Raw genomic sequence first — 24,243 nt, 5'->3', positions numbered from 1 at the left:
TGCATCAGTCTGTACCTTGTATTGTTTATGATTATTGTACTTGTCCCTATCATGTATACCCCTTTCACATGTAAAGTGCCATGGAATAAATGGCATAATAATAATCATACTGTCAGTGAGGACCATGGAGGTCATACTGTGCAGGTCATCATTCTGTGTTTGGTGGCTGTGAGAGATAATACTTTTGGTGGTCATTCTGTGTTTGTCAGCAGAGCTGGATTATACTGTGTTGGAGGTTCTATGGGGTCTTCATATTGTGTTGCGGGGGCTTGGAGGATCATACTATTCGTACCATGATTCTGCATATGGGGAGCTGTAAGGGATCATACTGTGTGAGGGGCCGTGGGAGCCATCATACTGTGCTGGATGGCTGTAAGGGATCATATTGTGGTAGGGAATCATAGTGTGTGGGTCATCATAGTGTGTCTGGTATCATACTTTTTGGGAGCCTGTGGCAGATCATACTGCATGCTGGTATGTGAGGGCCATCATACTTTGTTATTTGGCAGTGGGGTCCAGTATACTGTGTGGGGAGTTGGGGAACCATCATGCTGTATGTGGGGGCTGTGGGAACATCATACTGTTTTTAAGGGAGCTGTTGATCATACAGTACAAGGGCTGAATAATAAGAACTTATAATTTACTGTTTTTAGAAAAACAAAATAAGTAACTTATATGGTTTATATCTTATAAATTCTTCTTTTCCTGTGCTCTTTGCAGCTCCTTTCCCAGGCATACAGTAGGGGTCCTGTGCTGTTGACCATTTTTCAGATTTCTACTCTCATTATTTTAATTTGATATGAAAAGCTGGCATCACCGAATATACACTACACTAAACAATGCATGTTTCCACATTATCTTATATCTTATGTATTCACTTAAGCCCCCAACACACGCTTCAATATATCTCACAATCCGTCGTTGGGGTCAAGTTGTAAGTGACACACATCCGGCATCGTTTGTGAGGTATCTGCGTGTGACATCTACGTGCGATCAGGATTGAACGCAAAACCATTGATCGCAAACACATCGTATCTTTGTCTAGAATTGAGCGTTTTGTTGCACGAACCTTGTCAATTGTAATGTGTGACATCCCTCATACGATTTTGATGTCTGATGCTATGTGCGCAGGTGTGCGCTCTGCACCGCAGCTTAAAAAATGTCCGCTTCAGAGCGCAGCTGAAAAGCTGTGTTCTGAAGCGCCTCACAATGTCTGTCATTCACTAATCTCTGTCAGTCGGTCACTATCTCTGTCCCTCACTCTCTGTCCATGTCAGTCTATCCCCCTCTCTCATACTCACCGATCCCCGGCGCGGCGTTGCACGGCGTTCACACTGCTCCGGCGGCTTTTACTGTTTTGAAAAAGCCGGCCGCCCATTAAACAATCTCGTATTCTCTGCTTTCCCCGCCCACCGGTGCCTATGATTGGTTACAGTGAGACACGCCCCCACGCTGAGTGACAGGTGTCGCACTGCACCCAATCACAGCAGCCGGTGGGCGTGTCTATACTGTGTAGTGAAATAAATAATTAAATAATTTAAAAAAACGGCGTGCGGTCCCCCCTAATTTTAAAACCAGCCAGATAAAGCCATACGGCTGAAGGCTGGTATTCTCAGGATGGGGAGCTCCACGTTATGGGGAGCCCCCCAGCCTAACAATATCAGCCAACAGCCGCCCATAATTGCCGCATACATTATATGCGACAGTTCTGGAACTGTACCCGGCTCTTCCCGATTTGCCCTGGTGCGTTGGCAAATCGGGGTAATAAAGAGTTATTGGCAGCCCATAGCTGCCAATAAGTCCTAGATTAATCATGTCACGCGTCTCCCCGAGGTACCTTCCATGATTAATCTGTAAATTACAGTAAATAAACACACACACACCCGAAAAAATCCTTTATTAGAAATAAAAAACACAAACATATAGCCTGGTTCACCACTTTAATCAGCCCCAAAAAGCCCTCCATGTCCGGCGTAATCCAGGATGGTCCAGCGTCGCCTCCAGCGCTGCTGCATGGAGGTGACCGGAGCTGCAGCAGACACCGCCGCTCCTGTCACCTCCGCGCAGCAACTGAAGACAGCCGCGCGATCGGCTGAGCTGTCAGTGAGGTTACCCGCTGTCACTGGATCCAGCGGTGGCCGCGGGTAACCTCAGTGACAGCTCAGCTGATCGCGCTACTCACCTCAGTTGCTGCGTGGAGGTGAGAGGAGCGGCGGTGAGTAGCGCGATCAGCTGAGCTGTCACTGAGGTTAACCGCGGCCACCGCTGGATCCAGTGACAGCGGGTAACCTCACTGACAGCTCAGCCGATCGCGCGGCTGTCTTCAGTTGCTGTGTGGAGGTGACAGGAGCGGCGATGTCTGCTGCAGCTCCGGTCACCTCCATGCAGCAGAGCTGGAAGCGACGCTGGACCATCCTGGATTACGCCGGACATGGAGGGCTTTTTGGGGCTGATTAAAGTGGTGAACCAGGGTATATGTTTGTGTTTTTTATTTCTAATAAAGGGTTTTTCGGGTGTGTGTGTGTTTATTTACTGTAATTTACAGATTAATCATGGAAGATGTCTCATAGACGCCTGACATGATTAATCTAGGACTTATTGGCAGCTATGGGCTGCCAATAACTCCTTATTACCCCGATTTGCCAACGCACCAGGGCAAATCGGGAAGAGCCGGGTACAGTCCCAGAACTGTCACATATAATGTATGCGGCAATTCTGGGCGGCTGTTGGCTGATATTGTTAGGCTGGGGGGCTCCCCATAACGTGGAGCTCCCCATCCTGAGAATACCAGCCTTCAGCCGTATGGCTTTATCTGGCTGGTTTTAAAATTGGGGGGGACCGCACGCCTTTTTTTTAATTATTTATTTCACTACACAGTATAGACACGCTCACCGGCTGCTGTGATTGGGTGCAGTGTGACACCTGTCACTCAGCGTGGGGGCGTGTCTCACTGTAACCAATCATAGGCGCCGGTGGGCGGGGAAAGCAGGGAATACGAGATTGTTTAATGGGCAGCCAGCTTTTTAAAAACAGTAAAAGCTGCCGGAGCAGTGTGAACGCCGTGCAGCGCCGCGCCGGGGATCGGTGAGTTTATGAGAGAGCTGCTCACTTCAGTCACTCATGAGTTTAGCGGTCACCGGTGAGTCTGTGGCGCCCCTGAGGCTTCCGTTGCCACAGGTCATTGCACCCCATTCAGCGGTGTGATGCCCCATTCTGGGTGAGGAAGGGAGTAAACACCGGTCCCCTGGTAAATCCACACTACACCCATTGCTAGGAACATACTGGGACCAGGGAAAGTGGCAGTTACCCTCCCATGCTGCATGCTGGGAGGGGCCGTAAGACCCATCCCTGCTCCTATAGGGTAGATCAGAGCAACTGGGGAGGTGGGAGGTGCCACAAGAGAGCAGATAGAGAAAGGAAGGTCAAGTTAGTTTCAGTTTACCTCAGAGAGTGAGAGAGTGAGGAGCCAGCATGTAGCTGTGAAAGAGAAAGGAGCTCTGTGAGCTCAGAGTGTCCGCACAGAGAAAGCAACAGAAGTCTGAGAGAGAGTGCAGAAGGAGGAAGAGGTCTGCAGGAGGCAGGCAAGGAGGAGAAGTAGAAAAAGAGCTCCAAGTCAGTCAGGAGCTGAGAAGAGGAAAGAAACGCTTCCTGGTGAAGATCCTGGGACTCAGAGGGTCCAGGTGACACCAAGCAGAGAACAGAAGGGATTCCAGGGTCACGGATAGCTGTAGAGCTGTGGTGGCCTGTTCCACAGGAACATCGGTGGAGGGATCAAGCTGCAGCAGGGGACGGTCCCTAGAAACCGGAGGAGTGCAAAATCATCTCCAAACAGTAAAAACCGAGGCCCAGGGAATGTTGTAAACTCCCCGGGCCACAGCCCACAGCAGAACTTCTAGAAAAGGGGTAATCAGCCGACAGGTGACCCCCCAGCCTGGAGGCTGTTGTGGAGGCCGAGCCAGGTTTATCCTACAAAGGCAAGGTTTAAGGAGACAGCTGAAGACAGAGACACTTAAGAGAAGGGTACCGGGTTTTGCTCCAAGAATCACCCAGAAACGGCAGAGGTCCCTGACAGTGGTCCCAGCAGTCCAAGGGTTCCTGCCGCCCTTGACAAGAACTGTGAGTAAAGAACTTGAAACTGTACCCTTGGAGTTGCCTCTGTTATTCCATCTGCATAGACACTCACAAGCACCAACTGTGCCCCAGGGCATTGCTCCACCTGTGGGGAGTAGTACCACCATTGCTGCCATATCATCCCCCGGAGGCCTCATACAGCAGCGGCGGCCTATTAGCCGCATACCACAGGTGGCGTCACGAACACAAACTTTAATTCAAGCCACATATTCTACTGACACCCACCAGGGCCACGGAGTCGGGCCCCACCACCACTGACAACCCCCGGACTAGTCCGGCCCGGCACCGGGTGTCCCACAGCCCTGGGGTGGGCGAGTCAAGTCCTTCACAGGTGACCGCTAATCAGGACGCGACACAGACAGAGCCGCAGCATGACAATTAAGTCGGGTGAAGTTCACCCGAGTTCATTCTTTTTTTATCGTGCGGCTCTGTCTATGTCTGCTGTTATCTGCCATTCAGCTCTGCTACATGGCTGTCTATGTCTGCTGTCAGCGGCCATGTAGCAGAGCTGAATGGCAGATGACATAGTAAAAACGCATCCCTACACATTACACATGCTTGGCAAGTCAATAAATAAAAAAAAAAAAAAAAAAGGTGCCCAATGCATACGTCACAGAACACATGATCTAAAGGAACGCACACAAAATTGATCAATTTAACCTAGGCTACTAACGCACGTGTGACAGCAAATGAACGACCTACGTGCAATCTCATAAGATCCCGTATGCAACCTGGGCGTGTCACATCGCAAATGCTATTGTACAACTAATTGCAACGTGTAAAGCAGGCTTTATTCTCTGTAATCTAGTGGTTCAGTAGATTATTCAAGCATTTGTGATGTGAATTATGTGATATGTGATATAATTTGTATACATTGTGTGTGGGGTGAAGGCATGGTGAATGCCTTAGGGGTACTTTGCACGTTGCGACATCGCTACTGCGATATCATCAGGGTCAAATCGAAAGTGACGCACATCCGGCGCCGGTAATGACGTCGCAACGTGTACAGCCTAGGAGAGAAGATGAACGAGCGTGAAACAGTCAAAAATCGGTGATCTGTGTCACATCGTTCATTTTCATAATGTCGGTGCGTCCGCAGGTACGATATTGTTTGTTGTTCCTGCATCTCCACACATCGCTGTGTGTGAAGCCGCAGGACGACAAACATCTCCTTACCTGCGTCCACCGGCAATGCGGAACGGAGAAGGTGGGCGGGATATTTACATCCCGCTCATCTTCGCCCCTCCGCTTCTATTGGCCGCCTGCCGTGTGACGTCGCTGTGATGCCGCACGACCCGCCCCTTTAGGAATGAGGCGGGTCGCCGGCCAGAGCGACGTCGCAGGGCAGGTAAGTGCGTGTGAAGCTGCCGTAGCGATAATGTTCGCTACGGCAGCTATCACAAGATATCGCATGTGCGACGGGGGCGGGTACTATCGCGCTCGGCATCGCTACCATCGGCTAAGTACCCTTTAGAGTCAACACTAGCATCAAGTAGAGATGATCGATCTGCTGCATATTGAATATAGGTCAATTTTCATGAAATTTGCAGATCCCATAGAATTCAAACAATTTGTGATTCACTTTGTGTGGTTCTCTAAAAATGACCAGTGTCATATCACAAATTGCTGAAGATGACATCAGCCAGACAGAAGGCTCACATGACATCAGACTGGCCATGAGGGCTTCCACATAATGAGTTTCAGATAGCACAACCAATCATGGGGACAATCATGGCCACTATAATAAATGAGGCAGGGAAAGTATAGGGTTTTACAGCCTTGGGCTAGGAATTCAGAGCAAACATCTCATGGTAGGTATAGTGATAGGAAAGGAACCAGCTCCTGGAAAAATTTCAATAAAATCTGCTTCTTTATTGGATTCTTTAAAATCGTACAAAATAGTGGATATCACAAGAAAAAGACAGGAGTCGCAACCAGCACTGGATACCAGATGCGTTTCGATCAAGAACTGATCAGCAGTGGGATCTCAGCGCTTCCATAGTTTTAAAGGATTAAGGGCCAAAGTATGTGGTGAGCTGGACTATCTCTATTTTCAATATTGATTGGCCTATGTCACGGGGTCCTTCTTCCATATCACACGATCAACAGAGCAAGCGATGGCTGTTCAATCCAATAAGCATTTATTCCAAGCAAATCAAATGGTTCATAACATAATCCACAAAACACAGGGAAAAATTAGTCCAAAAATATGAATATAATCCAATAAGCGATAAATAAAATGTCCAGTTTCTCTCTGTGAAGCCACAGCTTCTCCCAGAGGTTCAATCCTTCCTGCTTCATTCTATAAGTTCTCCAACAGACTGACTGAACCTCCCAGGTAAGCAGAGAGTTTACAGTAGGTGGATCTCACACCCCCTCCCCCGACTTAGGAACAAAAGCCTGGCAGGGGAGGAATTAAACTTGCAAATGGGACAATGTACACAGAAGCAGTACAAATAAGACAGTGAACCACGGCCAAACATTAACCCACACAAAATGGTGTATGTGACGCCCTGGACTAGCCAGGTAGTCACATACATACCAACATACACAACCCCCCACCCTAGACAGTTACAACAGTCAGACATAAACCCTTGTTGCCTCCCTCCAGGGTCTGATGTCCACACCAGGTGGGGCGGAGCCAGGCGGTTGGCCCGACCCACCAAGGAGTTCACAGGCCTGGAGGCGGGAAAACAGACAGTTCAGTTTTGGAGGTGAAAGTGAGAGGAGTAAAACGTCTGCGTGTGCCTGGGTAAGAGCCCAGGCACTGACAGCAAGGTTGGCAGATGGTGGTGGCCGTCTGCAGGAGTTGGTGGAACTCTGCAAAGCCGTAAGGACCGGGGCTGGGCGGTGGCCCACCGGTACCCAACCGGGGAGTGGAGTGAAGCTAAGCACACACAGGCAGGGCCATCGGACCCCGACCAGGCTTGGAGCCGCCGTCAATAGTCAAATCCGAGTGTGACAGGAACCTCAGGGGTTTCCCAACAACCAAGTCCCGACAGAAGGCAACCGCTCACACCGTGAGGATATACAGCCATCGCCACAGGCTAGAGATCCAAGGGCCAGCGCCTGCGGGCAAAACGGGCTCCTACGGCATCTATACGCCGGGGAGCGGACTACCGGTGGGCAACCACAGGAGTCAGAACATTCTAAAAGGTGCAGGGAAAGACAGCCACCATCAGCCGTCCAGGGAGAGCACAGCAACAACACTGCAGCCGGCTGCGGGACCCGTCCATCCGGCCGTTTGGTTTACCAGAGACCCTGTCATTGATTGTCTGAGTGAGTACACCAGTGCCGTCTGGCACCGCGCTGCGCTGACCCTGCACCCCAGCCATCCAGCCTCCCTGTTACTTCACCGGGCCCCGGGATCACCAACCCCCTACCCACGGAGGGGACAACATCCTAGCTGCTCCCTACCATCTCTCCTGGGATCCTCGTTACCCGCAGCGGTGATGCCATCATCACCACATCCCGTGGGTGGCGTCACGAACAATCTCCCCAACCAAACCATCCTTTTTCATTCACGGGTGAGGAGCGCTGCTCGAGTCCCCGCATCCGGCCCACCGCTCGAGCCACCGAGCAGCAGCAGCAGAAGCCCCGGACCCGAGCGTGGCGAGCGCGTCCCCTCCGCCTGCGACAACTTGGCGTCACGAACAGGATAGAACCGATATACCTACTGGTAGAGGTGTGCCTTGCAGTCCCCGCCGGCGGCGTCCGGCCGAAAAATTTGAAGCGCCGCCATCTTTGGCGCGAAGATTTCCCGCTCGAGCGTCTTCCCCGAGCAGGGAAGGCGCAAAAGTGAAGCCCCGCCCCCAAAAGAGGAAGTTCTAGAAAGAACCAAGGGGGGGCGAGTGAAGGCCTGCCTAATGTAGCCGAGGGCATAAAAAGCAGGGACGCCAGGACTCTGCAACATATCCGGTTCCTGGAAGCCTGCCAGCAAGCATATCCGTCCGGTGATGCCGAGATTCCCGAGCCCACGCCAGGAACGGCGGCGTGGGTGGAAGCCCGGACCGCACACATGTGCAGCAGCCTACAAACCCAGGTCCGGTTCTTGATGGAGCGCTGGGTGGCCGAGATGGAGGAAGTGGCGGTGGCCGTGCAGAGACGCGAGGTGGAGGCAGTGTTGAAGGAGCGGTAAGCGACCCACACCCCTGTGTCCGAAAAGGACCGGCCGCTGCGGCTGAGGGGCCCGGTCTGCATCCGCTCAACCTCCTGTCTCCCCCGCCATCCGTACCTGTTGCTGTTGCCCCTCCACTCAGTCCGCTACCCCCAACACCGGAAGCGGAATCTAACCCGTCCGCCCTAGAGGACCGGCCTGGGGGCGTTGTCCGTGAACGGACCGCATCCCTCCCGCTGCCATGGAAGATCCCGCGGGAGGTGCCTGTCCACGACCAGAAGCCGTCGGCCCCGGAAGTGGCCGCACTGACAGAGGACCCGGCCCCGGCAGTCCGCCCGGCCGCGGAGGAACCGGCCGCTGCGAGCCCGAAGGCCCAACCGGTGAGGCCATCTGTCCCTGAACTCCCTGCCTCGGCTGAGGCTGCGCCGGGTCATTGCTGCAGGGCAGCACCTCAGGCCACGTCACCGCTGGACCCCCCCAAAGAGGTGGTAGCCGGAGTGGGGGCAATCCAGCGGGGCCTGGCCCAAGCACAGGGGTATACCAACGACCCGTACTGGGACAAACAGCCGAACCCGTTGGGCCAGGAGATAGCTGCCAGGGTGCGGGAGAGAGCCGACGTGGTGGCCCATACCATACGAGAGAAAGACCACCTTCGGAACGCCACCTTCCGGGTGCGGGGCCCACTCTATGAAAGCCAAGTCAGGAAGTTTGACCCGCGAAGGGGGTTCGGCTTTATCTACGAATCGGGCCTGGAGGCCGAAGTGTTTGTGGCCCGCCGTGACGTGAACTCACATCTCCCAACGGGCCACCCAGTTCGCGATCTGTTGCCGGGCGACCTGGTGACTTACACCCGACATTACGGGGAGAGGGGCTGGTATGCCCTGGACGTGAAACAGAGGGAAAGCCGCGGTGTGCAGATGCGGCCCCAGCCCCCTCCCCCACCGTGCCGTCCGGATGTCGAGCTGGAGGAGGTCCTTGATGAGTGTGACCTTAAGTAAAGGCAGCGGTTTACTGTTGTCACCAAAGTTGTCCCCGTTGGGACCCTGTGCAGCGTGTTGATTGTTCCAGTTGTGAATGAATGCCCGTTGAATCAACACTAATCAAACCGAGGTTTGTCACCTGATCAGAAACCAGTTGATTATCCTGGCAGTTGCCGGCAAGTTGTCCCCGGAGGGACTCTCTGTGTTTGTACCGCCCACATGAGAAACTGCTCATGGACATGGCCGAGAACTGGCAGGCCACCCACGAACTTGTGGGTTTGTAAATAATTTGTGGGCCGGTTTTCTGTTCTGTACCGCCTCCGGAGAGGCAGATTGGAGGAAGGGCCCGCAGCAGAGGAGGCTGGGGCCCGGCCACCCCTGGACGTGGGGTCCCCTGAAGTGACAGCCGGGTGCGAGACACCGTACCCGTTCCCGCTCGGGTAACCTGGACCTGTACTGGGGTAAAGGTGTGCTGTCTGTTTCTTAGGGGCAGCACCAAGGTTTAGGTTGCTTGGGTGGGGGAGCGGATGACCATGAACCCGTCCGTTTTAATAAAAATGTTTACCGTTGTAACGTTAAAGTACCGTGCCTCCCGTAAGGGAAGATTTCTAAAAATGCTTATTTTGAATGTTTATGTGTTAATTTATCTTTTACAGAAACAAAAATAAAACCGGTGATGGACGGGCAGCCCGCGGACAGTCTGCATTTTACCAAAGGGGAGTGTGATGCCCTGGACTAGCCAGGTAGTCACATACATACCAACATACACAACCCCCCACCCTAGACAGTTACAACAGTCAGACAAAAACCCTTGTTGCCTCCCTCCAGGGTCTGATGTCCACACCAGTTGGGGCGGAGCCAGGCGGTTGGCCCGACCCACCAAGGAGTTCACAGGCCTGGAGGCGGGAAAACAGACAGTTCAGTTTTGGAGGTGAAAGTGAGAGGAGTAAAACGTCTGCGTGTGCCTGGGTAGGAGCCCAGGCACTGACAGCAAGGTTGGCAGACGGTGGTGTTAGGTTGACCTAACGGTCACAGCTATTGCCAGCGATGCCCAAATGAGAGAGGGTACCGGTGACCCCCCTCTGCCCTCCCTTTAGCCTTCAATGAAAACAGGCAGACACCGTTATACACGTAAAGGCTAGGAGACGTGCGGCTCCCAAAAAGAAACTGTATTGGTATTGTTTACATTACAAAGTTATACAAAGTTGATTAGGGCGTAACTATGCAACATACATATTCATTAATCTACATTCATTAAGGCGTGGTTTGCATATTCCCAGCAAGAGAAATTAATATAATGACTTATACTCCCATAATAGTCTATTCCGCCTCTTATTCTCATAACAAGATGTTTGTCAGTCATTTCTAAGTCAAAACATTCTGCGTCCTTGAAGTTGGTCTCATAGTTTATGACGCAAATAAGTCTGGTTCGGTCTTGCCAGGGAGAATGAATTTCTATTATTTTCTAAGTCAGTGAAAAAGGTTAACTCTTTCCTCACAATCCCCCCTATTGGCGTGATTGATGGACAGGGGGCCATCGAGAAGCTATGGACTATAGAGAAAGCAGGCTAGCCTCCAGATACTTTCTGAGCCGCGGGTTTGCTCAGGGAGTGTCGTCTCACATCCGTCACCCAGGACTGCCTGCATGCCTCTCGATAGGAGTCTCATCATGATACGCCAAGGTGATTTCTAGAGGAAAGAGTAGAGAAGAGAAAAAAGCATATTAGTGATTTCATACGGGTGCTGAATAATCATTGTATCTACATTGCTTCAAGCAGCGGGAAAACAAAGCCATTAGCAACTTGAACACTACATAAGCAACTAGTAAACAGAGTAACACTTGGAACACTGATAGTCTGTTGTAACAGCCTCCCCATTGAAACACTTTGTTTATTGGGACTGGTATGGCTAAGTATGGCATGGAAGAGGCTGTCACAGGTGCGTGTGTACATATCCAGCAGTCTGTGATCTCAAGTTTTTCAGCTAACACTTCATGATGGGTCTCAAATGAATTCTGCCGTGGTGTAGAAGGCCACAAAAAGGGAGTACACATAGAAATACTTATCAGCAGTATTAGGCCTTCTTGCAATGGCTGGCATGGACCCATGTCGATCTCCCCTCAAGTTTGACGGAGGTTGGAGTGGTCAGCTGGACAGTCAAAGGCCCTTCGAATCGTGGCTCAAGGGTCTTTTTCACGTGCTTCTTTAGGTAGACCCGGTCACCAGGCTTTAGAGAGTGGGTTCCTGGAACGGCATCAGGATCAGGTAGAGAAGAGTAGACCCTTTGGTGGGTTTCAGTTAGTCTCTTCTGCAGGGAAACAACATAAGACGTTAGGCTATCACATTGCAGGTGTAGCTCCTGCGGGAAGTAGCATCCTAATCTGGGTGCACTACCAAAGAGTATTTCAAAGGGTGAGAGCCTGTGCTTTCCCTGCGGGGTAGTCCTTATAGAGTAAAGAGCTATGGGGAGACATTCTGTCCATGGTCTACCAGTCTCCTCCACTGCCTTGGCTATTTTGAGCTTTAGAGTTCCATTTAACCTTTCCACTTTCCCTGATGACTGTGGGTGGTAAGGCGTGTGTAAGGCTGACTGAATGCCTAACAGGGCACATGTGTTCTGGAAAACTTGTCCAGTGAAATGAGTACCTCGGTCTGACTCTATGACTTCAGGGAGTCCAAACCGGGGTACCAGCTCACAGGCCAATTTCTTTGCTGTAATTCAGGCCGTGGCTGAGCTGACAGGGTAGGCCTTTGGCCATCCTGAGAAGAGGTCTACACAGACAAGTACAAACTCGTAGATGCCATGTTTTGGCAGCTGGATATAGTCTATTTGTACTCTTTGAAATGGGGCAAACGTCTTTGGCATGTGTCTTTGCGGGGTTTTAGTTAGCTGGCCTGGATTGTGTTGTTCACAGATGTGACAAGCTTTTATTCTCTGGGAGGCGTATTGTCTGAAGCCGGGGGCTATCCAATATGGTTGCATCTGGTTCATGATTGAGTTTGTGCTACTGTGTGTGGGATAGTGGAGTACTTGGAAAATGGCAGGGAACCAACTGCATGGCAGGACGGGAAGTCCGTTTAGGCGCAAAATCCCCTCCACCTTTTCTGCCCCCTTGGCCAGCCATCCAGCCTTTTCTTCCTCAGAGGCGTTTTCTTGTGTCTCAAAGAGGTTCTGCATTTCTTCCTCCGTCGTTGACACTGTTTCCGTCTCCTTCAAAGGGAGTAAGGCGGCTTGTTTTGCTATTTGATCGGCCAAGCGATTTCCCCTTGCCTCGGGTGTTTGAGCCTTGGTGTGGGCAGCAACCTTTATGATTGCTAGCTGTTTTGGTATCAAGGCTACTTCCATTAGTTTCTTCACTGAGGCTCCATGCCTGATAGGATTTCCTGTTGCTGTGAGGAATCCTCTAGTCTGCCAGATGGTGCCAAAATCGTGCACAATGCCGTGTGCATAGGCTGAGTCCGTGTAGATGTTCGCTGTTCGTTCTTCCAGAAACTCAATTGCCCAGATGAGGGCAAGAAGTTCTGCTTCTTGAGCAGATATGCGTGGAGGTAGCGGTTGCTTGGCTAAGACTGCATATAGAGTCACTACTGCAAATCCGGTGTGGAACTTGCCTGCTTCATCAGCGTATCTGCTACATCCACAAAAAGTTCAAAGTCTGGATTTGTAAGCGGTGTTGCCTGAATATTGTGCAGGGGCTTTGCCTCATGTTCAATGAGTTCCTGACAATCATGATCAAATGGTGCGCTGGTACGTTTGTCACTCTCTTCTGTCCTCTCTTCTGTCACTCTCTTCTGTCCCCCCTTCTAAACTTGTAAAGATCAGCAGATCAGCAAGGTTTAGACTTGTAACTCGAGCAAATGAGATGTTTGGGGGGTAGCTACAGCGTGCACTGAAGTCTGACTTGTCTTGCCATGGAGAGGTGTTTCAGCTTCACTTGATTGAGAACAGTATAAATGTCATGGCTGGTAAGGATGGTAGTCGGGAAATCGAGTGAGATTTCAGATGCTTTCTGCAGTATGTTTGAAACTGCTGTAACAGCACGGACACAGGTTGGTGCTGCTCTGGTGACGTTGCCGAGTTGAGAGGAGTAGTACCCGATTATGTGATGTTTGTCCGTCTTCTGGGTGAGTACTCCTACGGCAAATCCTTGAAGCTCTGCTACGAACAGATTAAAGGTGAGATCATAGTTTGGTAGTGCCAGAGCAGGTGCATCAATCACTAGTTCCTTGAGCTTTTGAAAGTTTTGTCGAGCTTCTTCTGTAAGGGAGAAAGGAACATTCTTTGTGCAATCATACAGCGGTTGCATGAGTAGTGACGCATTGGGAATCCACTGTCTGCATTTATCTCTGCTTGCTTTGCATCCTACTTCTGCCAGAAAGGTAAGCATTCCTCTTCACTAGGGAAGCACAGTAGTAAATCATCCACGTACTGGTAGATGTACTGCGAGAGGTAGCGGGAGGGGGGATTGTCTCAGCTGCGGTGGCGTAATTCCAGGCTTGACTGAAACTTTTACTGTGGGCACGGGTAGTGTGCCGAGGTCAGTTTTTGATGTGGACCAGAGTTTTGCAGGAACTTGTAGAAGTATTGGATCCGTGTTTACTTTACGTGTAACATCAGATTCTGGTTGATCTTCTATCATCTGGAGAGTGCACAGGGCTTCTGGGATATCTTCTGGAATTTGCAGGATAGCAGATCCATCTTCATTGTATACAATCTGAGCTTGTAGTCTTGATAGTAGATCTTCTCCCACTTGGGCATCTCCACCCAGGGGGGACACTAAGAATTTAGACACGAACATGTGTGGTCCCAGTTTCACCTTCAGTGGATGTGTTATTGGGATTATCTGGGCTTGTCCATCAAATCCAGATACTACAGTAGCTTCAGAGGAGATGGATCCTTCGGGCACCATATTCTTGGGGAGTACGGAGCGTGAGGCTCCTGAGTCCACCAAAGCTCTTATTTCCTTGTTGCCAATGTGAAGGGGGACGTGTATAAATGGACCTCTGGCATCCCTATCCCGTGCTACCACAAGTCAGGCAGTCTTCTCCTCCTGACTCTCGGGTTGGTTTTGAGTGTCCCTCTTCTTCTTTCTACAGTCTCTGATCACGTCCTCTGACTCCACAATAGTAGCAGGTCGGTGCCTTCCTTCTTGTACCTTCTGGCTGACCGTCCACTGCTGCTATGACAACTTTCTTGTTGCTCCTTTTATCCTTTACGTCGGTTTCTAAGCCACTTGCTTTGTTGACTAGAATATCTATGTCTTCCATGTTTCTCCATTCTGGGCAGCACGCTTTCAATCTGTCTGCCAGAGGTGCATGTATTCCATCCATGAAGAATCTTACCATCAGGCGACGTATTGCACCCGCTTGTAAGTCCAGCCCTTCATCTGCGAAAGACTGCATCAATCTGTAGTAAAATGAGCTGACATTCTCCACAGGACCTTGATGCACTGGTCCCATTGTGCCCTTAGTTCTTTGCTCCTGGGCGCAGAAGAGATTGAGTCTTATCATGAAATCTTGGCCCGATTCCACATTACGGGTATTGTCCGGAACATGTCCTGTCAGGTGGGCAGTGAGTTTGGCATACAGTTCGGGAGACATTTTAACTCTACACAAACCTTCCATGTCCAACCAAGTGCTTCTGTAGGAGACCTGTATTTGGTTCAGGTAACGTGAAAAACTGACTGGGTTTCTAGTCGGGTCTGGAGCATTTTGCAGGAAAGCCATCTGCTGGGCTGGAGTCCAGGGTACGTAGTCATCATACGTACGAGGAACTGCATCTCTGGGAGCATCTGGGTTTTGTGGATTAACAGGTGGTCTTATCAGGACTCTTCTTTCCACTACGGGATAAAGAGGCACTGGTGCTGTGGCTTGTAGCTTGTGCTGTGGGGCTCCACAGGCTAGGCATGTTTCACTCCAGTCCGGATTTTGTTGGCTACAGTTTGTGCAGGTCCATTCCGGGGATCCTGCTATTTTTGAAGCTGTTCCAGGAGTAGCTGACAGGTACGGAGGAAGCTGCTGTTCCTTATTAGCCTTCTTCCCAGCTTCTTCCCATGTGTCTGATTCTTCATGGTATATCCAACCTTGATCGTGGGCTGTTTTTGCCATGTCAGAAAGAGTTCTGATCAGTTTAGTCCATGATTTATCTGCTATCACTCCTGCTCTAGTAGCTGTTATTGTATTCCATTTGTTGGGGTCCAATTGATCCTTCCCCTTCAATCCAAATGTCTTGAAAACTTCCTTGGACTGACTGGCTGTCCTCTTGCCATGATAACACGTAATGAGATGTTGCAGGGTGCATCCAGCTCTTCTGTCTTTTGATATTCCTTGCCCCATTCTTCGTCTATCTTCTTCAGCTTCTAGACCCTTGAACGTCCTTTGGACTAAACCTACCTATCCTGGAGATACTCAGAGACTAACTCCTTTTGTATTCCTACCTAAGGTGAGGTCTAAAACCACCTTTCCTGGAGATACCTAGAGACTAACTCCTTATTTGTATTCCTACTGAAAGGTGGTGTCCTAACTGTTCAGAGGGGGCTGAGAATGTTGAATGGCGCTGGGTTGCCCTTCTTGTACCACAGGTACACTCTATATCCGATGGCAATGGCAAACAGGGCTATTCCCACTAACACTAGGGCAGTGAATATCACATCCATTGGACAGAGCAGGTACACTATTCCCTTTCAACACTCACTGATGTATGGGATCTATGACAACCAGCAAAGACAACAGCACAGAAGCAAAGCACAGGAGAGCAGACCCGCGACACACGGAGACAAAGCACAGAGGGGAAGAGAAACACAGAGAAACAAACAAACAACCAAACAAGGCACAGAAAACATCAGCTGGCAAGGCTCTCTCAGAGTTCAGTGGAAACCCGCCAATAACCCAGTATCTACTCACAGTGTACCATTTTGCGCGTTGAGGAGAGGGGAGATCAGATGTGGGGATTAAAGAGAAGAATAAGGTTCAACTCTTACCTGGCCAGGTGTTTCTGGTCCCCACGTCTGGTCCACTCCTCCTCTGAATGGCAAGACAGTCCACTGCGTCCTGGGATTAGAAACACGGGTCCCTGCTTTTCGGGCGCCAGATAATGTTAGGTTGACCTAACGGTCACAGCTATTGCCAGCGATGCCCAAATGAGAGAGGGTACCGGTGACCCCCCTCTGCCCTCCCTTTTAGCCTTCAATGAAAACAGGCAGACACCGTTATACACGTAAAGGCTAGGAGACGTGCGGCTCCCAAAAAGAAACTGTATTGGTATTGTTTACATTACAAAGTTATACAAAGTTGATTAGGGCGTAACTATGCAACATACATATTCATTAATCTACATTCATTAAGGCGTGGATTGCATATTCCCAGCAAGAGAAATTAATATAATGACTTATACTCCCATAATAGTCTATTCCGCCTCTCATTCTCATAACAAGATGTTTGTCAGTCATTTCTAAGTCAAAACATTCTGCGTCCTTGAAGTTGGTCTCATAGTTTATGACGCAAATAAGTCTGGTTCGGTCTTGCCAGGGAGAATGAATTTCTATTATTTTCTAAGTCAGTGAAAAAGGTTAACTCTTTCCTCACAATCCCCCCTATTGGCGTGATTGATGGACAGGGGGCCATCGAGAAGCTATGGACTATAGAGAAAGCAGGCTAGCCTCCAGATACTTTCTGAGCCGCGGGTTTGCTCAGGGAGTGTCGTCTCACATCCGTCACCCAGGACTGCCTGCAGCACCTCAGGCCACGTCACCGCTGGACCCCCCCAAAGAGGTGGTAGCCGGAGTGGGGGCAATCCAGCGGGGCCCGGCCCAAGCACAGGGGTATACCAATGACCCGTACTGGGACAAACAGCCGAACCCGTTGGGCCAGGAGATAGCTGCCAGGGTGCGGGAGAGAGCCGACGTGGTGGCCCATACCATACGAGAGAAAGACCACCTTCGGAACGCCACTTTCCGGGTGCGGGGCCCACTCTATGAAAGCCAAGTCAGGAAGTTTGACCCGCGAAGGGGGTTCGGCTTTATCTACGAATCGGGCCTGGAGGCCGAAGTGTTTGTGGCCCGCCGTGACGTGAACTCACATCTCCCAACGGGCCACCCAGTTCGCGATCTGTTGCCGGGCGACCTGGTGACTTACACCTGACATTACGGGGAGAGGGGCTGGTATGCCCTGGACGTGAAACAGAGGGAAACCCGCGGTGTGCAGATGTGGCCCCAGCCCCCTCCCCCACCGTGCCGTCCGGATGTCGAGCTGGAGGAGGTCCTTGATGAGTGTGACCTTAAGTAAAGGCAGCGGTTTACTGTTGTCACCAAAGTTGTCCCCGTTGGGACCCTGTGCAGCGTGTTGATTGTTCCAGTTGTGAATGAATGCCCGTTGAATCAACACTAATCAAACCGAGGTTTGTCACCTGATCAGAAACCAGTTGATTATCCTGGCAGTTGCCGGCAAGTTGTCCCCGGAGGGACTCTCTGTGTTTGTACCGCCCACATGAGAAACTGCTCATGGACATGGCCGAGAACTGGCAGGCCACCCACGAACTTGTGGGTTTGTAAATAATTTGTGGGCCGGTTTTCTGTTCTGTACCGCCTCCGGAGAGGCAGATTGGAGGAAGGGCCCGCAGCAGAGGAGGCTGGGGCCCGGCCACCCCTGGACGTGGGGTCCCCTGAAGTGACAGCCGGGTGCGAGACACCGTGCCCGTTCCCGCTCGGGTAACCTGGACCTGTACTGGGGTAAAGGTGTGCTGTCTGTTTCTTAGGGGCAGCACCAAGGTTTAGGTTGCTTGGGTGGGGGAGCGGATGACCATGAACCCGTCCGTTTTAATAAAAATGTTTACCGTTGTAACGTTAAAGTACCGTGCCTCCCGTAAGAGAAGATTTCTAAAAATGCTTATTTTGAATGTTTATGTGTTAATTTATCTTTTACAGAAACAAAAATAAAACCGGTGATGGACGGGCAGCCCGCGGACAGTCTGCATTTTACCAAAGGGGAGTGTGATGCCCTGGACTAGCCAGGTAGTCACATACATACCAACATACACAACCCCCCACCCTAGACAGTTACAACAGTCAGACAAAAACCCTTGTTGCCTCCCTCCAGGGTCTGATGTCCACACCAGTTGGGGCGGAGCCAGGCGGTTGGCCCGACCCACCAAGGAGTTCACAGGCCTGGAGGCGGGAAAACAGACAGTTCAGTTTTGGAGGTGAAAGTGAGAGGAGTAAAACGTCTGCGTGTGCCTGGGTAGGAGCCCAGGCACTGACAGCAAGGTTGGCAGACGGTGGTGGCCGTCTGCAGGAGTTGGTGGAACTCTGCAAAGCCGTAAGGACCGGGGCTGGGCGGTGGCCCACCGGTACCCAACCGGGGACTGGAGTGAAGCTAAGCACACACAGGCAGGGCCATCGGACCCCGACCAGGCCGGACCCCGACCAGGCTTGGAGCCGCCGTCAATAGTCAAATCCGAGTGTGACAGGAACCCCAGGGGTTTCCCAACAACCAAGTCCCGACAGAAGGCAACCGCTCACACCGTGAGGATATACAGCCACCGCCACAGGCTAGAGATCCAAGGGCCAGCGCCTGCGGGCAAAACGGGCTCCTACGGCACCTATACGCCGGGGAGCAGACTACCGGTGGGCAACCACAGGAGTCAGAACATTCTAAAAGGTGCAGTCCTGTTGTAACATTCATTTAAATATTGTGTTTGGTCTCAGTAATTCATTTGTAATTGCCTGAAGAAGGAGCCTGTGTGCTCTGAAAGCTTGCTAATATGATTTTTCTGGTTAGCCTATAAAGGTATCACTCCTAAAATACTTTTTGTCATTCTTGGGACATAGTATTTCAATTAAAAGGTGCAGGGAAAGACAGCCACCATCAGCCATCCGAGGAGAGCACAACAACAACACTGCAGCCGGCTGCGGGACCCGTCCATCCGGGCGTTTGGTTTACCAGAGACCCTGTCATTGATTGTCTGAGTGAGTACACCAGTGCCGTCTGGCACGCGCCGCGCTGTCCTTGCAACCCCGCACCCCAGCCATCCAGCCTCCCCGTTACACCACCGGGCCCTGGGATCACCAACCCCCTACCCACGGAGGGACAACATCCTAGCTGCTCCCTACCATCTCTCCCGGGATCCCCGTTACCAGCAGCGGTGGTGCCATCATCACCAAGACCCATGGGTGGCGTCACGAACAATCTCCCCAACCAAACCATCCCTTTTCACTCACTGGTGAGGAGCGCTGCTCGAGTCCCCAGGTCCGGCCCACCGCTCGAGCCACCGAGCAGCAGCAGCAGAAACCCCGGACCCGAGCGTGGCGAGCGCGTCCCCTCCTCCTGCGACATATACAATCCACAATATTCCACCATCACAGCCTACAACAGAGTGTGGTGCGCTCCTGCAGCGCTCAACAACATAGACAATAGGAGTTATACTCTCAATCTGTCTGATAATACCTATCTACAGTAGCAACATAACTTTTTTTTCTTTACAGCCTATTTGTCAAGAGGGAAAATGATAAAAAAAATTATTTAAACCAAAGAATTAAAAAATGTATATAAACCAAAATTAGAAAAAAAAACCCCATAATTTTTAGCATACCTGTTTTAATGGTCCATATTGTAGACTGATCCCTCAGTTTAATTCCTGGGCAATTGCCTATCAATCAATGTTGCATTCTTGCAGTCTTTGTTATGATTTTTGTTGCCAAGAAAGCAGCAGAATAGTGGGAGTTTTTTCTAAAAAAAAGATAAAAATAATGATACACGCATTCTATTAATTCACACTTATTTTACTGTTCCATTTTAGCGTCTGTACATCCCGCAACCATATTGCAGGCTGGCGCCACATTTTCCTTTCCAATTGTTTACCTACAAATGGAGCATTCTTTGTTATAGCTTTTTGTGGAGAGGAGTGGGAGAGGGGTAGAGAATGGTGCTTTAAATTGAAAAAAAAAAAATAAGCACTTTTTACAAGTTCAATTTGAACCATATACCCCACAACTATACTATGGGATGTTGTCACATATAGAAACTGTGTACTTACTTGCCATTTGTTGTTACATTATCCTTTTTGGGCAGTGAGAAAACATCTGCTTAACAAAAAATCTAAAATTATATCCTGCTTTGCACTGATGAGGGGCAACACTCCAAAACATGTGTCTGCTAATGGAGTTTCCAGTTTGGCTTCTTACCCTAAGTCATGTGACAAGGCTCGTTAAAGGAATAAAAAGTATTCACCTTTCCTCCAAGAATGGGGCTTCGAAACCCCTTGTTTTTGGAATCAGTGAGGTCTTCTTAATAATATCTAGCATTTACTGTATAAAAGATCAGGAGATCAGCTATATTTTGTTTCTCACTTCTTGCAACATTGGATTTCTATGCTGAATAATAGGATGTATGTCTCTCTATTTATTTAACAAGTGCTGGCAATGAATAACTTCTATAGACTCCTGTGTGTCACTTGTGGCATTCATATCAGACAGGGCGCTGCTTGCTCTCTGCTGGAGCCTGCTATAGTAATGAAGAGAACTGTCACAGCCGTCTTTAATGTGCTGATCACTGAAAGTAACCCCTCACTACTCTCCTGTCTTTCCATTCACTGTCTGCAGAAGACATCTTAATGCAAAAATCTGTACTTGTTGAGCTTTAGTGTGTTATTTTGGATGTATTTCATTCAATAAATAGCTTTCATCTAGGATTTAAGCTTTCATCTGGGATTCTAAAGCAGGGTTCCCCAACTCCAGTCCTCGAGGGCCGCCAACAGTGCATGTTTTCAGGATTTCCTTAGCATTTCATGGGTGTTGGAATCATCAACTGTGCAGGTGATTAAATTATCACATGTGCAATACTAAGGAAATCCTGAAAACATGTACTGTTGGCGGCCCTCGAGGACTGGAATTGGGGACCCATGTTCTAAAGCCTGCTTTACATGTTGCAATTTCGCATACGATATCGTATGCGATTTGCAACGCCCCCATCATATGTGTGGCACGTTCAATTTGTTGAACGTGCCGCACATACGAGTAACCCCCGTCACACGTACTTACCCTTCCATACGACCTCGATGTTGGCGGCGAACGTCCACTTCCTGGAGTGGGAGGGACGTTCGGTGTGATATAGAAGGGTTAATAGTTTCTCTATTTCTTCATTAAAGATATTTTATTGTTATTAGTAAGTATATCTGATGGTAGTTTATAGTCATGGAGCCTACGGAATAAGAGACAGGCTCAAGGATTATTATTGTCTCTAATGTTCTTCTTATCTTCTTCTTATCTCATATGCATGACTCTACATTTTTGTTTTGCTAAAACTTAAAGGTCATATGAGCAACTTGTGAAGTCCAGCTAGAAGCTTTTTTTTGCAATATCACATTGATCTGTAAATGGTATAAATAAACTACTTTGGTTAAATAAATAGAAAAATTGATCATGCCCACATGGATGCAGGTCTTTTTCTCCGAGCGCTCGATCTTGATTAGGTCTGAAGAGGCCTAATTCAGAGGACCTCACTGGTGATCCCATAAGCTTACTTGTGACAAAACAGAACAGCTACAACAGGTGTCACATCGACGTCACGCGGCAGCCGGACAATAGAAGCGGAGGGGCGGAGCTGAGCAGGACGTAAACATCCCGCCCACCTCCTTCCTTCCGCATTGTCGGCGGGAGCCGCAGGACGTAGGTAAGATCTGTTCATCATTCCCGAGGTGTCAAACACTGCGATGTGTGCTACCCCGGGAACGTTGAACAATCTGACGTGCAATTCTAGAGAAAGGTACGATGTGTATGCAATCGCACGTACCTGTCACACACTGCAATGTACCTTACAATGCCGGATGTGCGTCACTTACGACGTGACGCCGCCGACACATTGTAAGATACATTGCAGCGTGTAAAGCAGGCTTTAGACTGATCCATTGTTTATAACGTCAATACGATAATTAATGACAGACTTCAAAAGAGTTAAATACTTAAATTATTTAATGTTTGCATATTTATGAATAGAATAGAAAGTGTACTAGAACCGTATGTGTGTATGCAGAAAGTTACAGGAACAGAATATACAGTGCTATTGTCATGGTTCTCTTCCCCGTCCATATGGCTAGGGGGCGGAGCCTTCTCCCGGGCCTCACTTCCGGAGCCTGGATGCCTTAAAAGCTGACATTTACAGTGAACCAGCGCCGGCTATAAGCTTAGCACTGCTTTGCCTGTGAGTGCTTGTCCCTGTAAGTGTGATCCTGGTCTGTTCCCTCTCTGTGCCCTAAGCCTCTGTCTGTGTTCTGTCCCCTAGTCGTTCTGCCATTCCTCTGTCCCATCTCCTTCCTTCCCACAATAGCCCCGGTTGTTCCCCCCTCTCCTACCACCCCACTTGGTTGTTTCCTCTGGTACTGACCTCGGCCTGCTCTCGACTCCTCCATTGCTAGTTCCTCCGGTCTTCCTGCTGCCCGTACTGTGTATGACCTGGACCCGTCTGACCATCCCCCGCATGCTCCACAGCTTCAGCTATCTAGCTGATGCTGGCAGACACTGCATTAGCACGCACTGGGAGTTCCCCTCCTTGCTCATTCAGCTCTGTGTAGTGTCTTTCCCTGCAGGACTCCAGCTCCCCCTGCTGGCAGCCTGACATCTATAGTATAAAGTGCAGCAAAAATGTTATTATTGATTTGTCATAGTGAGTGGCTTTTTCTCTCTAATTAAAATGTAATATTAACCTCTTTCTGACAATGCAATATGCTTTTTTTGTTTTTCTTTCTTCCACAAAGTTTTCAATTTTCCGTCATAGCTGTATAAGGTCTTAAGATTTGTGGAACAAGTTGTAGTTTTGACATGTGGAAGACGATGCTCTGGTCAGATGAGACCAAAGTAGAACTTTTTGGGCTAAATTGAAAACATTACATGGGGCAGAAAACTAACACTGGTCATCACCCTGAAAACACCATCCCCACAGTGAAACATGGTGGTGGCAGTATCATGCTGTGGGGATGCTTTTCTTCAGCAGTGACAGAGAAACTAGTCAGAGTTGATGAGTTGATGGAAGGCTCGAAATACAGGACAATCTTGTTAGAGGCTGCAAAAGACATAAGACTGTAGTGCAGGTTCACCTGCCAGAGGGACAACGACTCTAAGCATACTTCCAGAACTACAATTTACTGCATTTAATGGTTAACAGCAGTCGTGGGAGTTAGCAGCCATTATCTACCAGCAATGAAGCAAGCTCAGTTTGAGTCTATATCAATGACACGAAATATGATGTAATTGTACATTTTATGTCTGGAAGGGGTTTAAGTAAGAGAATGGGTTAAAGGGTTATTCCCATCTCCAAGATCCTATTCCAATATGTAGTAGGTGTAATAATAATAATATTAGCAAATACCTCCAATTAGAAATGGAATATAATTCTCCTGATTAGCTATGTCACTTACCTCATGTTCAGGGCATTGAAGCAGCTTAGTTATCCATGGTTATGACGACTAGAAACTAACTGTCGCTGTAACCATGGTTCCTAACCTACTGTAATGCCCTGCACATGAGGTAAGCGAGATAGCTAATCTGGAGAACCATACTACATTTTTAAATGGAGGCATATGCTAATATTATTATTTTTATTGCTACGCCTACTACATATTGGGATAGGATCTTGGAGATGAGAATACCTCTTTAAATTGAAAAACTATACTTACCTCTTATATTATCTCCTGCCAGTGCCAAAGAGATATTGAAGAAGTGAGAATAGTTTATTTTACCCATTCCTGCCCATGACTAACTTTTTTTGATTCCTACAAAAAACCCTTTAAACTACTTAAAGGGGTTCGTTCAGCAAGTTTTTGCTATTTAACCTGACAGCGCCATGCTGAAGGGACAAAGACCCTGAATCCAGCAATGTATCACTTACTGGGTGTGTCAGTTATAGCAGAGTCACTGTTTTCACTGTTGCAGATATAGGTGAGCTGAGGTGTTGAGCTGTTTAGAACCCCGCCCACTCCACTGATATCTGTGTACATTATATAGTGACAGAGAGCTACAAATCAGTGCTG

At 49.4% G+C, this 24,243-nt stretch overlaps 1 protein-coding gene across 1 annotated transcript in view; it reads left to right on the top strand.

The window, feature by feature from the left end:
* The window catches only part of RP1 (RP1 axonemal microtubule associated), a 752,859-nt gene that overhangs the window by 230,592 nt on the left and 498,024 nt on the right, over positions 1–24,243 (top strand). The gene's annotated exons all lie outside the window — the stretch shown is intronic.

The sequence above is a fragment of the Anomaloglossus baeobatrachus genome, chromosome 6 (assembly GCF_048569485.1).
Source record: "Anomaloglossus baeobatrachus isolate aAnoBae1 chromosome 6, aAnoBae1.hap1, whole genome shotgun sequence".
Classification (NCBI taxonomy): Eukaryota; Metazoa; Chordata; class Amphibia; order Anura; family Aromobatidae; genus Anomaloglossus; species Anomaloglossus baeobatrachus.
The sequence above is the reverse complement of the archived record's forward strand: the minus strand, read 5'-3'. Positions and strand labels throughout refer to the sequence as shown.